This window comes from Schistocerca piceifrons, chromosome 6 (genome assembly GCF_021461385.2).
Source record: "Schistocerca piceifrons isolate TAMUIC-IGC-003096 chromosome 6, iqSchPice1.1, whole genome shotgun sequence".
NCBI lineage: Eukaryota > Metazoa > Arthropoda > Insecta > Orthoptera > Acrididae > Schistocerca > Schistocerca piceifrons.
The window spans coordinates 78,612,632-78,624,381 of NC_060143.1; the positions used below are offsets into that span (position 1 = coordinate 78,612,632).

The 11,750-nt window shown below is 42.5% G+C and overlaps 1 non-coding gene across 1 annotated transcript; it reads left to right on the forward strand.

The window, feature by feature from the left end:
* Positions 1-1,924: 1,924 nt before the first annotated feature.
* Positions 1,925-1,999, forward strand: Trnai-uau. The gene has a single exon. It is a non-coding gene; the product is annotated as a tRNA-Ile (tRNA).
* The last annotated feature ends 9,751 nt before the right edge of the window (positions 2,000-11,750 follow it).

Sequence of the window (11,750 nt, forward strand, 5' to 3'; positions counted from 1 at the left end):
TTTGTTTCCCTGTCTCGTTTACATTGTCCTACTCAGGAACCTGGATACATGATGGGGCTAGCTGTTTGCACGATACTTGCCGCATTCATTTGCCTCTGATATCTTCGGGATTTGAGGATGATATTCTTCCGAAAGGTGTGTCTCCAGGCTTTTTGATATTACACGTGAATAACAGTTTCGTTCTCACTTGCGCTAGTAGTTACAGGCACGTCGTCCCACCTACCGCTGCTGTCTCTGTCGGGCTTAACTTGCAAGGGAAACACACAATCGAGGGGCCCAATGAATTTGCTCATCTCTCGCACTGTTACATGAGACTTACTTAGACGTAAGAAAGGCTCAGCTATAACTGGTGATCAAAAGAGTTAGCGTCTGAGGGCGTTCCTGCAGCGTAATGCAGCCTAGCATGATTCCGATGAGGGTATACAAGCACCGACCTGTAGGCAAGATATTAGTGTGGCATTCGTATCTTTCCGATGTGCTTGCGTTAAACGCGGAAACATAAACTGTAGCGATGTTGTTACCAATTGCGTCCAAAAAGGATCGACGCGCTGTTATTTTTTCTTGGCTGCCAAAGGACACGCATGGGAGAAGCAAGGTTACCCAAGAGACTCATGGATTCAGCAGTAGAGGGTAGGAGGAGTCGGGGTAGACCAAGGAGAAGGTACCTGGATTTGGTTAAGAATGATTTTGAAGTAATAGGCTTAACATCAGAAGAGGCACCAATGTTATCACTGAATAGGGGATCATGTAGGAATTTTATAAGGGGGACTATGCTCCAGACTGAACACTGAAAGGCATAATCAGTCTTAAATGATGATGATGATGCCAAAGGACAAACACTGTTAGATGTCTGAGAATGAAGAATGTGTGTGGGACAGCATGTCTGTCGAAAACTACCGTTGTGAAATGTTGCCCCAAGTTCCGTGCTGGCTGCGATTCGACTCAAGACGCCAGTCGATCTGAGAGTCCACGTTCATCCATTACGGCAATTCAGGTGCGAGATACTATAGTACCCACCGTGTGCTCCTGATCACATTTCACTTACCGCTTCTTCGGTCAGTTAAAAAGGGCGTTGCAGGTTCGACGATTCTTGTCGAACGAGGATGTGCAGCAGGCAGTTACGGATTTCTTCGCGCTTGAGGACACGGTGCTTTACGAAACGGATATCTGCGACCTGGTGCGTCGGTGGAACGACTGTCTGAATGCTCATGGTGATTTTATCTCATAAGTATATCGATTCTCGACCGTACGTCCTTCCAACGGAGTTTTTTTATCGCCTCTTACAGTAGGACGTGCTTCTCTGGCAGTCATTTTCAGAAGAAACATAGGTCGTTGTAACAACAAGTATTTTGTGGAAGGTTTGAAGAAATATAATGAGGACACGGAAAGGGAGTTCGGCCTGCCAGTTTCGTTGCGTGTCACCTTAAGGCTCCTCCACAAGCGCCAATTTATCAGCCAACCAACCGACGAACCAATTCCGTGTCAGCCTATACACGTCTCGACCGACTGCTCTCAACTATTTCAGCGCTGCTCTGTTATGATATTTTAACTATATATCTGTTCCCGAAAGAACAGTTACCGTGGATGACCATGCAGCTTTGCTAGAAATGAAATGATAATTAAATGGACACCCTAGCTGCAAACAGGCGTTGGTGTACTTCATTGGGGAAATGTTGAAAATGTGTGCCCCGACCGGGACTCGAACCCGGGATCTCCTGCTTCATGGCAGACGCTCTATCCATCTGAGCCACCGCTATGCCCTAACTCGTACGCGACTTGGTAGATTAATCTGCCACGAGTAATGAGTATGATGGGCAAACATCTATTAGGCGCACTACGAATGTAGAGGTGTGGACATGTTGGGAATGTGGATCTCACAGGGAGCGTGCAAGGGATAATTCCGTGCAGACGCAGTATCCTCTCTGCCCGCGGTGGCTCAGATGGATAGAGCGTCTGCCATATTAGCAGGAGATCCCGGGTTCGAGTCCCGGTCGGGGCACACATTTTCAACATGTCCCCAATGAAGTACATCAACGCCTGTTTGCAGCTAGGGTGTCCATTTAATTATCATTTCATTATGATATTTTGTTTATCTTACGATCACTGAGGTTATTTTCTACGAGACAGCGCTTAGTTTTACACAGAAACAAAACCGGTGGATTACTTTGGATGTTTTAGAGATAACAACGCCAAAAAAAGCCGAGAGAAAGCTGTGGGCAAATAAGTGGCTAATGCAAAGAAAGAAATTCATCCACGCTCTGTTGCTTCAGCACATGGATGCCGATGATTTTCGTAATTAACTAAGAATGGATGAATCCTGCTTTTCGGAGGTACTGAACATCATCAAACTATCCTTAACGAAAAAGAATGCGGTCATGAGAGAGGCTGTAAGTACGAGGTGAGGCTGCCAATGGCAGAAGTTAAGAGGACCTCACATTTGGTGCTGTGATAGCCCCACAATTATTAACTAAAACCTGCAGCGTGATTTATAGTTGACTGAGGAAATACGCCATGACAGTTCAAAATACACTAAAACGATGGACGTTCATGTGAACGTTATTAATTTATTTAAGTATACAGCATGAAAGAAACCAGATGAGAGTTATAAGAGTCGAGGGGCATGAAAGGGAAGCAGCGGTTGGGAAGGGAGTGAGACAGGGTTGTAGCCTGTCCCCGATGTTATTCAATCTGCATATTGAGCAAGCAGTAAAGGAAACAAAAGAAAAATTCGGAGTGGGTATTAAAGTCCATGGAGAAGAAATAAAAACTTTGAGGTTCGCCGATGACATTGTAATTCTGTCACAGACAGCAAAGGACTTGGAAGAGCAGTTGAACGGAATGGACAGTGTCTTGAAAGGAGGATATAAGATGAACATCAACAAAATCAAAACGAGGATAATGGAATGTAGTCGAATTAAGTCGGGTGATGCTGAGGGAATTAGATCAAGAAATGAGATGCTTAAAGTAGTAAAGCAGTTTTGCTATTTGGGAAGCAAAATAACTGATGATGGTCGAAGTAGAGAGGATATAAAATGTAGACTGGCAATGGCAAGGAAAGCGTTTCTGAAGAAGAGAAATTTGTTAACATCGAGTATAGATTTAAGTGTCAGGAAGTCATTTCTGAAAGTATTTGTATGGACTGTAGCCATGAATGGAAGTGAAACATGGACGATCAATAGTTTGGACAAGAAGAGAATAGAAACTTTCGAAATGTGGTGCTACAGAAGAATGCTGAAGATTAGATGGGTAGATCACATAACTAATGAGGAGGTATTGAATAGGATTGGGGACCGGTTGGTAGGACATATTCTGAGACATCAAGGGATCACCAGTTTAGTACTGGAGGGCAGCGTGGAGGGTAAAAATCGTCGAGGGAGACCAAGAGATGAATACACTGAACAGATTCAGAAGGATGTAGGTTGCAGTAAGTACTGGGAGATGAAGAAGCTTGCACAGGATAGAGTAGCATGGAGAGCTGCATCAAACCAGTCTCAGGACTGAAGACAACATCAACAACAGCATGAAAGGTGGTCTGTAAGCGTAGAAAACTCATTTCAAAGTCGAAGAAGAAAGCCTGCACGTTATGATGGTACACATCATCTAATAAATGTAACAACAGATCCATAAAATCATGCATTAGCAGCTCTCAGAAGTGTAAAAGAATCCCAGACTTCACGCTTCATAGCAGAGGATTTGGATAAGCGTTGGCCTTTTTTATCACGTATAATACTGAAGCAATTGTATTTCATCACTTAACGTCAATTCAGTCTTAATATTTCGGCTTTTAGATTTCATTTCCGATAAGTATCGAAAATAAAACTTTTGTAGACCCTCGTCGCCAGTTTTGTAAATGCCTCGTCGCTACTGCTGTGGAGGCCGAACTGCCGCTGTTGTTACTGTAGGCCGAGTTTATGAGTTCGAGAAACGGCTTCTGCTGCAGTACACCGCTATGAAATTTCTCATTACCACTGTCCACAGTTACACAGCTCTATGCCAGGTTTAGGTATCAGGATAGGAGAACGAAGGTTCTACAACACTCCAAAAATTAGTAACAAAGTCACGCAAATCAATTACTTATCTTTGTGTTTAGTTCAAATATGAAGTCTGCAACATTGCTTGGAGTATAACACCAAAAAGGCAATCAATGGCCAAGTCCAAATAATCGTAGTAAACTTCACGGTACATAGCAAACGCAATTTACAACAACTGTCTGTTCACTGCTAACCAGGAAACTACTTGGGCTCGAACAAACAAAAATACACCAAAATCGTGTGAGAAATAATGTAAAGGTCTCTTATTGCACTAGTGATACTCCCGCATCTGCAAAAGCAGTCGTCCGTTAGAGGCCTCTGCGTTTGCCATGCCGCATTGCACATTGGCCTTCCGGTACGCCAGTCGGGACCAGTAGGGACGGTGCAGTCTGCCTCTGAAGTTGCATTTTGTGACATTATTTGTGTATTGAAGCGTCAGATGGCTCGGCGATTGGTAATCAATCCTGCTAATGTATTGCGATTGGTTGAGATGAAGTTACGAAGAACCCTTCTTCGTGAAGATGGTATTGGTGTAGAAGACGAATCATTCGCATGTTTTCTGGTATCTGTTATAGTGCAGAAATATGAGCATAAGTTAGAAACAGATACTGTTGTAACACTAACACATAATGATGATGATAGAGATGATAATGACGAACAACTCATTGCAAACGGTAGTGCTACGGCAAGTGCAGGAAGAGGCGATGGAAGCAGTGACAGTGAATACCAACCGTCTCCCAAGAATAAGGTTAAAGTTGCAAGTATCATCACGGCGTTTGATGACAACACACTGGAGAACATGTACGATGATTATTACGTAAGAGATTTCGACACAAACGACAAGTTACTGAAAAGATACCCTAAACTGAAGTCTAAAAGCAATATTAAAAACATACTGGATTACGTGTCAAAGAAATGAGAAGGAAATACAGTTTTCAAAGGAAATCGTACACTGCTGTTCAAGACCATCGAGGAGCGTGTAATGGCGAAATTCGATGAAGCGCGAGAATGCGGTTTCGCCGTTCATTATTGTCATTTACAACATTGGGCATTGGCCGTAGCCAGAAATCTCGGGTGTACAAACTTTACAGCTTCACTAGGATTTATTACTAATTTGAAAAAGGAGTTTAGGATAACATTACGCCGTATCACTACGCTCCAAGCACGAAAAAATTAGGATGGCGAAGAAGAGCTGATTGAAAGAGCTCAAACGTTTGTCGCTGACGTCAATGAGCATATCACGAGAGAAAACATCGATATTAGTTCTGTATGGAACTGTGATCAGAGTCAGTTCAACTATGAACTTCCTTGAGACAGAACAGTGTCCATGAAATGGGAGAGAAACACTGTCGCGATGTTGCACTCAGTTAACTGAGCAACACATAGTTACACCATCGATCTTGCTATATCAATGGACGGACGATTGGCAGACAAACTCTATATTTGCTTTCAAGAATCCAGTGGAAAGTTTGGACCCCGCGTGTCAAGGGAAATAGAAACGCGGTGCCCTCCAAATGCCGTCGTCGATGCAAGTGTGAGTGGGAAGATGACGAAACAATATCTGTAGACGTTTTTTCTGTCAGTTTTGAATCTACGTTTGTCGAGAAAGTCATTAGTACTTTGTGACTCCTGGTCTGGACATAAGGATGAACGAGTACTACTGGAAGCATCTGGCGGAAAACATGTAGATTTAAAAATCATTCCGCCTAAAACTATAAAATATGCACAACCTCTGGATGTGAATTTCTCCAGGCAATATAAAATATACGCCAAGAGAATAACAGACGTCATTAAACTACGTTCCAGTAATATGCAGCCGAAATTGCACGACAGAGTCTTTATCATGAATATGCATTCTGTCATTTACAATCAGTTATCTGCGGGAGTATACAGACCAATGTTTCGTTACGCGTGCCAGAACGCTGGCTACGATATTGGTGAACCAGTGAACAACTTCAATAGTGTCATTGACGTGGCGTTCAACACTGATATTGTAGAATGTGCAAATAAACAATGCGATCAACTTGTATTTCTTCGCTGTGCGTTTTGCAGTCATTCGTATTGCTCGGAGCATTTTATTGACAATCCGCATTTACATTTATAGTTAAGATTGCTGCATAGCGTATAGCGTCTACAATTACATCTACAGTGATATCTAGGGCATGACTGCAGAGTTTTGCAGAAAAACACAGCACATTCAGAGGTACATAATGGTCCTGTAACCAAACGTTCATACAGATCTGTTTGTTCGAGCCCAAGCACTTTCCTGGTAAGAGTTTGTAACCTCCCCCTCACTTATCGACCTTAATGACAGTGAAAAATTAAACCGCGTGTACCTAATGGAAATTTGGGAAAAGCAATCGTCACCGAAGTTAATCTATCGGTAAAGAGGGAGGAAAGGGTTACATCTAAATGAAAGGAAAAATGCAAATGAAACTGGTGGAAATTAATTTTGAAAAGGGGTAAAGTTAATAAAGAAAGTAAATGTGCGGCCGTTACGTTAACAATTAACTAGCGGTAATTAGATATTTGAGATTTGGGGGAAATCACGGTCGCCAGTCCTAAGGACAATTACTATAGTAACTGAAAAAGAAAGGTTATTACACATATAATTAACACTAGAAGCGTGGCAACTGAAGGTTGACACGTGTAGTGTGAAAACTGAAAGTCTGTCAGAAGTAATAAATTTCGCTACACTCTGACTTAATTTAGCAAAAGAATTAATAACACCAGAAAATCGAAAGTTAATTTAGTGACTGAAGTTAATAGTGAGCTTTCTTTCTGAAGCACATCGAAATCCAGTAAAATACGGTTAGTCTTGGACTACCTCAACAATCATTTCAAAAGCTACTTGAATCTACGCAATTTAGAAAGAAGAGATTTAACTTTGAACTTGAATTAAATGATTCTGAACAATTAACAATAGTAAAATTTAGTATGTACCAAGCTGAGCTGCAGTCACAGGTAAGCTAAAATACGGTAACAAAGCTCGCACTCTAAATTTGTGCTCGTGTAACCTAAATATTGTAGCCAGCTACTGAACTTTGAAATTAAAGCAGTGAAATCTAATTATATTATTTTAATGCTGGCGTTTGAATTTCAACGACACTCGGGTTCATTTCGGAAAAGGAAGGGACCTTGCTTGGCAATGCAATTGGGACAATGAGCAACAAAGGTTCATGCTAAGTTGCTGTAATTTTGCGAGGCAAATGGAACAATTTGAAAAGCTGAGGTCTGCCATACAGTTCTGAAACTTTACGTGCTTTTAGTCTTCCTTGTTGGTTGATTGAAGGTTTGAAGCCGTCGATCGAGGAGGTGGCGACAGTCACTCATTGTCGGCCGTCGCTGTTGCAGAAGCTGGATGTTGGCGCGCCTTCTTCTCGACACGGTCACCAGGCGAAACGGGCTCTTGATGTGCGCCAGCTAATGCTTCCCGTCCGCGACACCATGTCAGAAACTATCATCGCGAGTCGAGCGCAATTACTTGCTGCCAAACCCCGAAAGCGCGTCACACAACACACCTGCTCCACTCGCTACTCCCGCCAGACTCTCACTACCCAGCCCGCGCTCCACGCGGCAGAGTTAACACTACCAAAGATCCTACACACTTTGATTCTTCACACGACCCATCGATGTAATCGTTCGATAGCAGTTTTCCCTAGGCAAGACCCAGCGTAAAAATACAAATAATATTTACGAAACAAACCAATTATACATCGACATGAGTGCATAAATATATATATACAAACAGTAAAACAATTACAATATATAAAGAGACAGAAATGTCATATCTTGAGGTAACAAAACAAGGAAAAAAATAATAGTACAATAGATGGAAATAGGAGGATATGCATTTCCGGCGTTACACGTGCCCCACATTGTCTGAGGATGTTCGTGTAACGTAAACAGACTCAGAAAATGTCCCAAAAAAGAAACAGCGGAAATGCATATGCTCAAAACATCAACAAAATTTAGCATTCGTCTAATTAATCATAAATCAATTTTTAGACCATAATAATTGAGTGGGGACACTCCTAATCTTATTCCACTCTGTCATCTTGCACAAAATAAAACAGGTTGACAACATATTAAAATTCATAGAAGATATAGAAAATGGTTTAGCTATTCCAAAATCATTAAAATTCGTAACACTATGAGAAATGGAATACTATTTGCAAGATTAATCAGAGTACATGGTCATAAAAACAGGTAGATCAAAATACGCAAATTAATAATTAATTACATAGAATACACATTTTTACATAACCTTTTCATAATTAATATCTCGTCATGAGATTCCACTTAACGCTAAACAAGAAAATAATATACAGCAGATCGACCAAAACATAAATATTGACAGCAGAATTCTTTCACATCAGCTGTCCGGGAAGAAAAACTATTCCGCCTTTCGTACTCGAAAGTGCAAAGAATGCGAACAGCGGCACATGAGCCGACAGCGGCACCGCCTCGCCAGTATTGTTGCGCCCGCCTGTGCGGCACGCTTGATCTCACTCGCCTGTGTAACGGCATTTCCAGAACGTCCGCTTCACTGAATTCTTTCGGAAAACTCACTCCCGAGTAATCTCAAGGAGTCCATTAATTCTATCACAGTGGTTAACTCAACACTGTCCATCATCACACGCATGTACTAGCCTGAAACTTAAAACACCGTCTAAGTACATCGGCAATGACTAGTAAAACACATATTCATGAAATCTTACAGCTATTTACAAAATCATATTTACCTTCCTTAATCTACTGTGACTCAGCTGAAAACTTAAACTAGCAGCTTGGATTTTTCAGTTGATTAGATCATGATTAAATTGATTAAAGTTAAATTGATTAATCAAAACGCGCTTTAGTGTCATGACGACGTATGCGAGCATCGGCTTTTAGCTTCATTACTTCTCGCAAACGATCCTTTTTCACACCAATACTAATGTCAATCCGTGGAGGGAATTTGATTATCTCTTCCACTAAACTTGTACTTCTGTCACCCAACAGGATTTCCTCTGGAGAAAATTCCGTAGATTCAAGTCTCAAGGTGTTCATAATTCTCTCAAATACTGCTACATATTAGCCCCATGCCCTATGGTTGTGATGACAATAGGTACGGGAAAGTCGGCCTCGTCTTTGTTCGTGTGTTACGTTTGACTCACCGTCTACAATACTTTCCAATTCACTTTCTACATTATTGTCAATGCCGAGATTCCTCATGTTACGGCAGTTCAAACTCATTCCTACGTCAATGTCATCCGGCCACTTAACAATGTTTATAGGCTGGTATTGCCTATGCACACCGTCTCCTGCCTTGTCAAAACCAACTACCATTGTTTTATCTAGTGACATACATGTCAAAGTTTTGCTCTCGCAGTTAATCACTGCACGGTACTTTAATAGCCAATCTAACCCGATAATTACTTCCGTAGTTAAGTCTGGCACGACGACAAACTCTTGTTCAAATCGTGCCCCACATATCTCGAAGTTGACAAAAATCTGTTTTGTGACCGGTTTACTGGCCTTCCCAGTAGCACCGATAATTTTCACTCCTGTTACTGGCATAACTACGATGCCAGGTCTGTCTTTCAGTAACTCAAATATTTTCCCAGATACAGCACTCAATTCTGCACCGGTGTCAATCAACACGTTTAGTTGTAGGTCGTGCATATTAACAGACACTACTATCTGTCTACACTTGTCCTCGACGGTTTCTTTATTTTCCCACAGTAAATCCTCGTCTATATCCAGGTCATTCCAGAAAAAACCATCCGGCTTTGATCCCAAATCCGGTTTATCTGGCGGCTTTTTCAGCCTCTGTTCACATACAGTTTTAATTTCAACACGTTTGTCCTGAGGCTTAGTCTGTAGCTTCGCCTCCAATACCGAAACCTTTTCCTGTAACTCGTCAACTAGTGAGTGTTGCTTTGCTATCGATTCACTAATTGTCACCTTCGTTGATTCCACTTTGGTCAGATTGATCTCATCTGCCAATCTACCTGGAGGAATGTGCCCAGTAGCATCTGAAATTACTTCCTCTGGATCTGCGCAACCCACACTGCTATCGTCTGACTGTATAATGTCAGCTCTAACCTCATACACGCTGTAATCTATGTGCTTTTCTACCAATCGTGTCCGGCTATCACTAAAATTTTCGTAATCTTTCTCCTTAATACTCTCGCAATGTTTAAACTGGAGGTTTGCGTCGGATGGGTCGGCTACTTCTACCACTATAACTTTCGGTAAAGTCTGCCGGTTAGGGCCAGAACTTTCCGTTACTACTTCAACATCTAACTCCTGCGGGACGAAACACGACGAATCTTGCTCGTGCTCCCCATTAACATCAACTATTTCTGGTAAAGTTTGCCGGTTAGGGCCAGAACTTTCCATCACTTCACAAATACTATCTTCCTGTGGGACGAGACGCGGCAAATCCTGCCCGCGCTCCCTATAAACACTCCTCCCGTACAGGCCCCTATAATCTCTTAGTTCGTCGTATAAAGCGACCGAACTGCCTTAAACAGACCTCATCCCTCTCTGCATCCCCTCGCTCGATGACGGACGTTTTATCCGACATCTGATCTTCTCTCAACAATTGCGAATCATTCTTAAACTCAATCTCCAGTTCCGCTGTGGGTATTACAGCTGCCACTTTATAATCGATTTCCGGAACACTACTTAAATTGTTCTCACTGACAGTGAATGTATTTTCTGCTGCCATGTATACAGCTGATTTACTACTTGTGGGCGCACTCCTTTCTCCTAACACTGGCACACTCTCCCGCCGTTGATTATTCCATACGGAATTTTCATAACGACGACACCTGGGTTTTCTCCTGTTATTGGGCCGCCAAAATTTCTCCACGCCCGGTCGGCCCCTCACCGGCGCGGCTAATGGTTTCCCTGTCTCGTCCCAGCAGATACGCTCCCCGGATACTGCTGAGGCGGCTGGTCACACCCTCTGGCGTTATTACTATTCTGCGCAGCCCGTATCACGCTAGTATGATACTGGTTTCCGTCATTCCGGTTATTATTTGCATTGTACCGATTGTTATTACGGTCCGAACCATTATTGTCATTGCTGCGGTATGCATTATTCCCATGGTTATCGTTGTTATGGTTGGGGTGGTACCCGTTGTTGTTACCACGGCCTCTACCACTGTCGCGATTATTGCGCCAATTGTCCTCGTCCTCAACTCTTTCCAGGAAATCATTGACTGTCCTATAATTGCTTCCTACGTAGCGTTTTGTATCATCTGGAAGCTTCTTGTAGAGTTCCCAGACTATTTCGGATTCCGTGCGGCGATCACGCAAATATTCCAACTTGCGGATCCAGCCCTCACAAAACTCCCTCATCGAACCGCGCGAATTCGCATCGAAAGGCCTCGATACGACAAATTCGCGCCAGACACTTTGCTGTTTTTGCTCTGACCAGTATTCAGCCAGAAACAAATTTTTAAACTCGGCAAAAGTCAGGTTCGTAATGTCGAGGTTTAAGCCCCAACGCTTGGCATCACCAGCCAGCACATCAATAACCGCATTAATTTTTCTCTCATTAGTCCATGATCTGGGTAAAACTCTTTCACAATTTTTAATGAAATCCGTCGCGTGTATACCGCCTTTTTTCAAGGGGTCGAACCGCTCCTCTTTCGTCAACAATTCCGAACTATGTGCACAGATTGGCACATAGCTCTGTTTTTCGTCAAGTTTCTTTTCTAATTC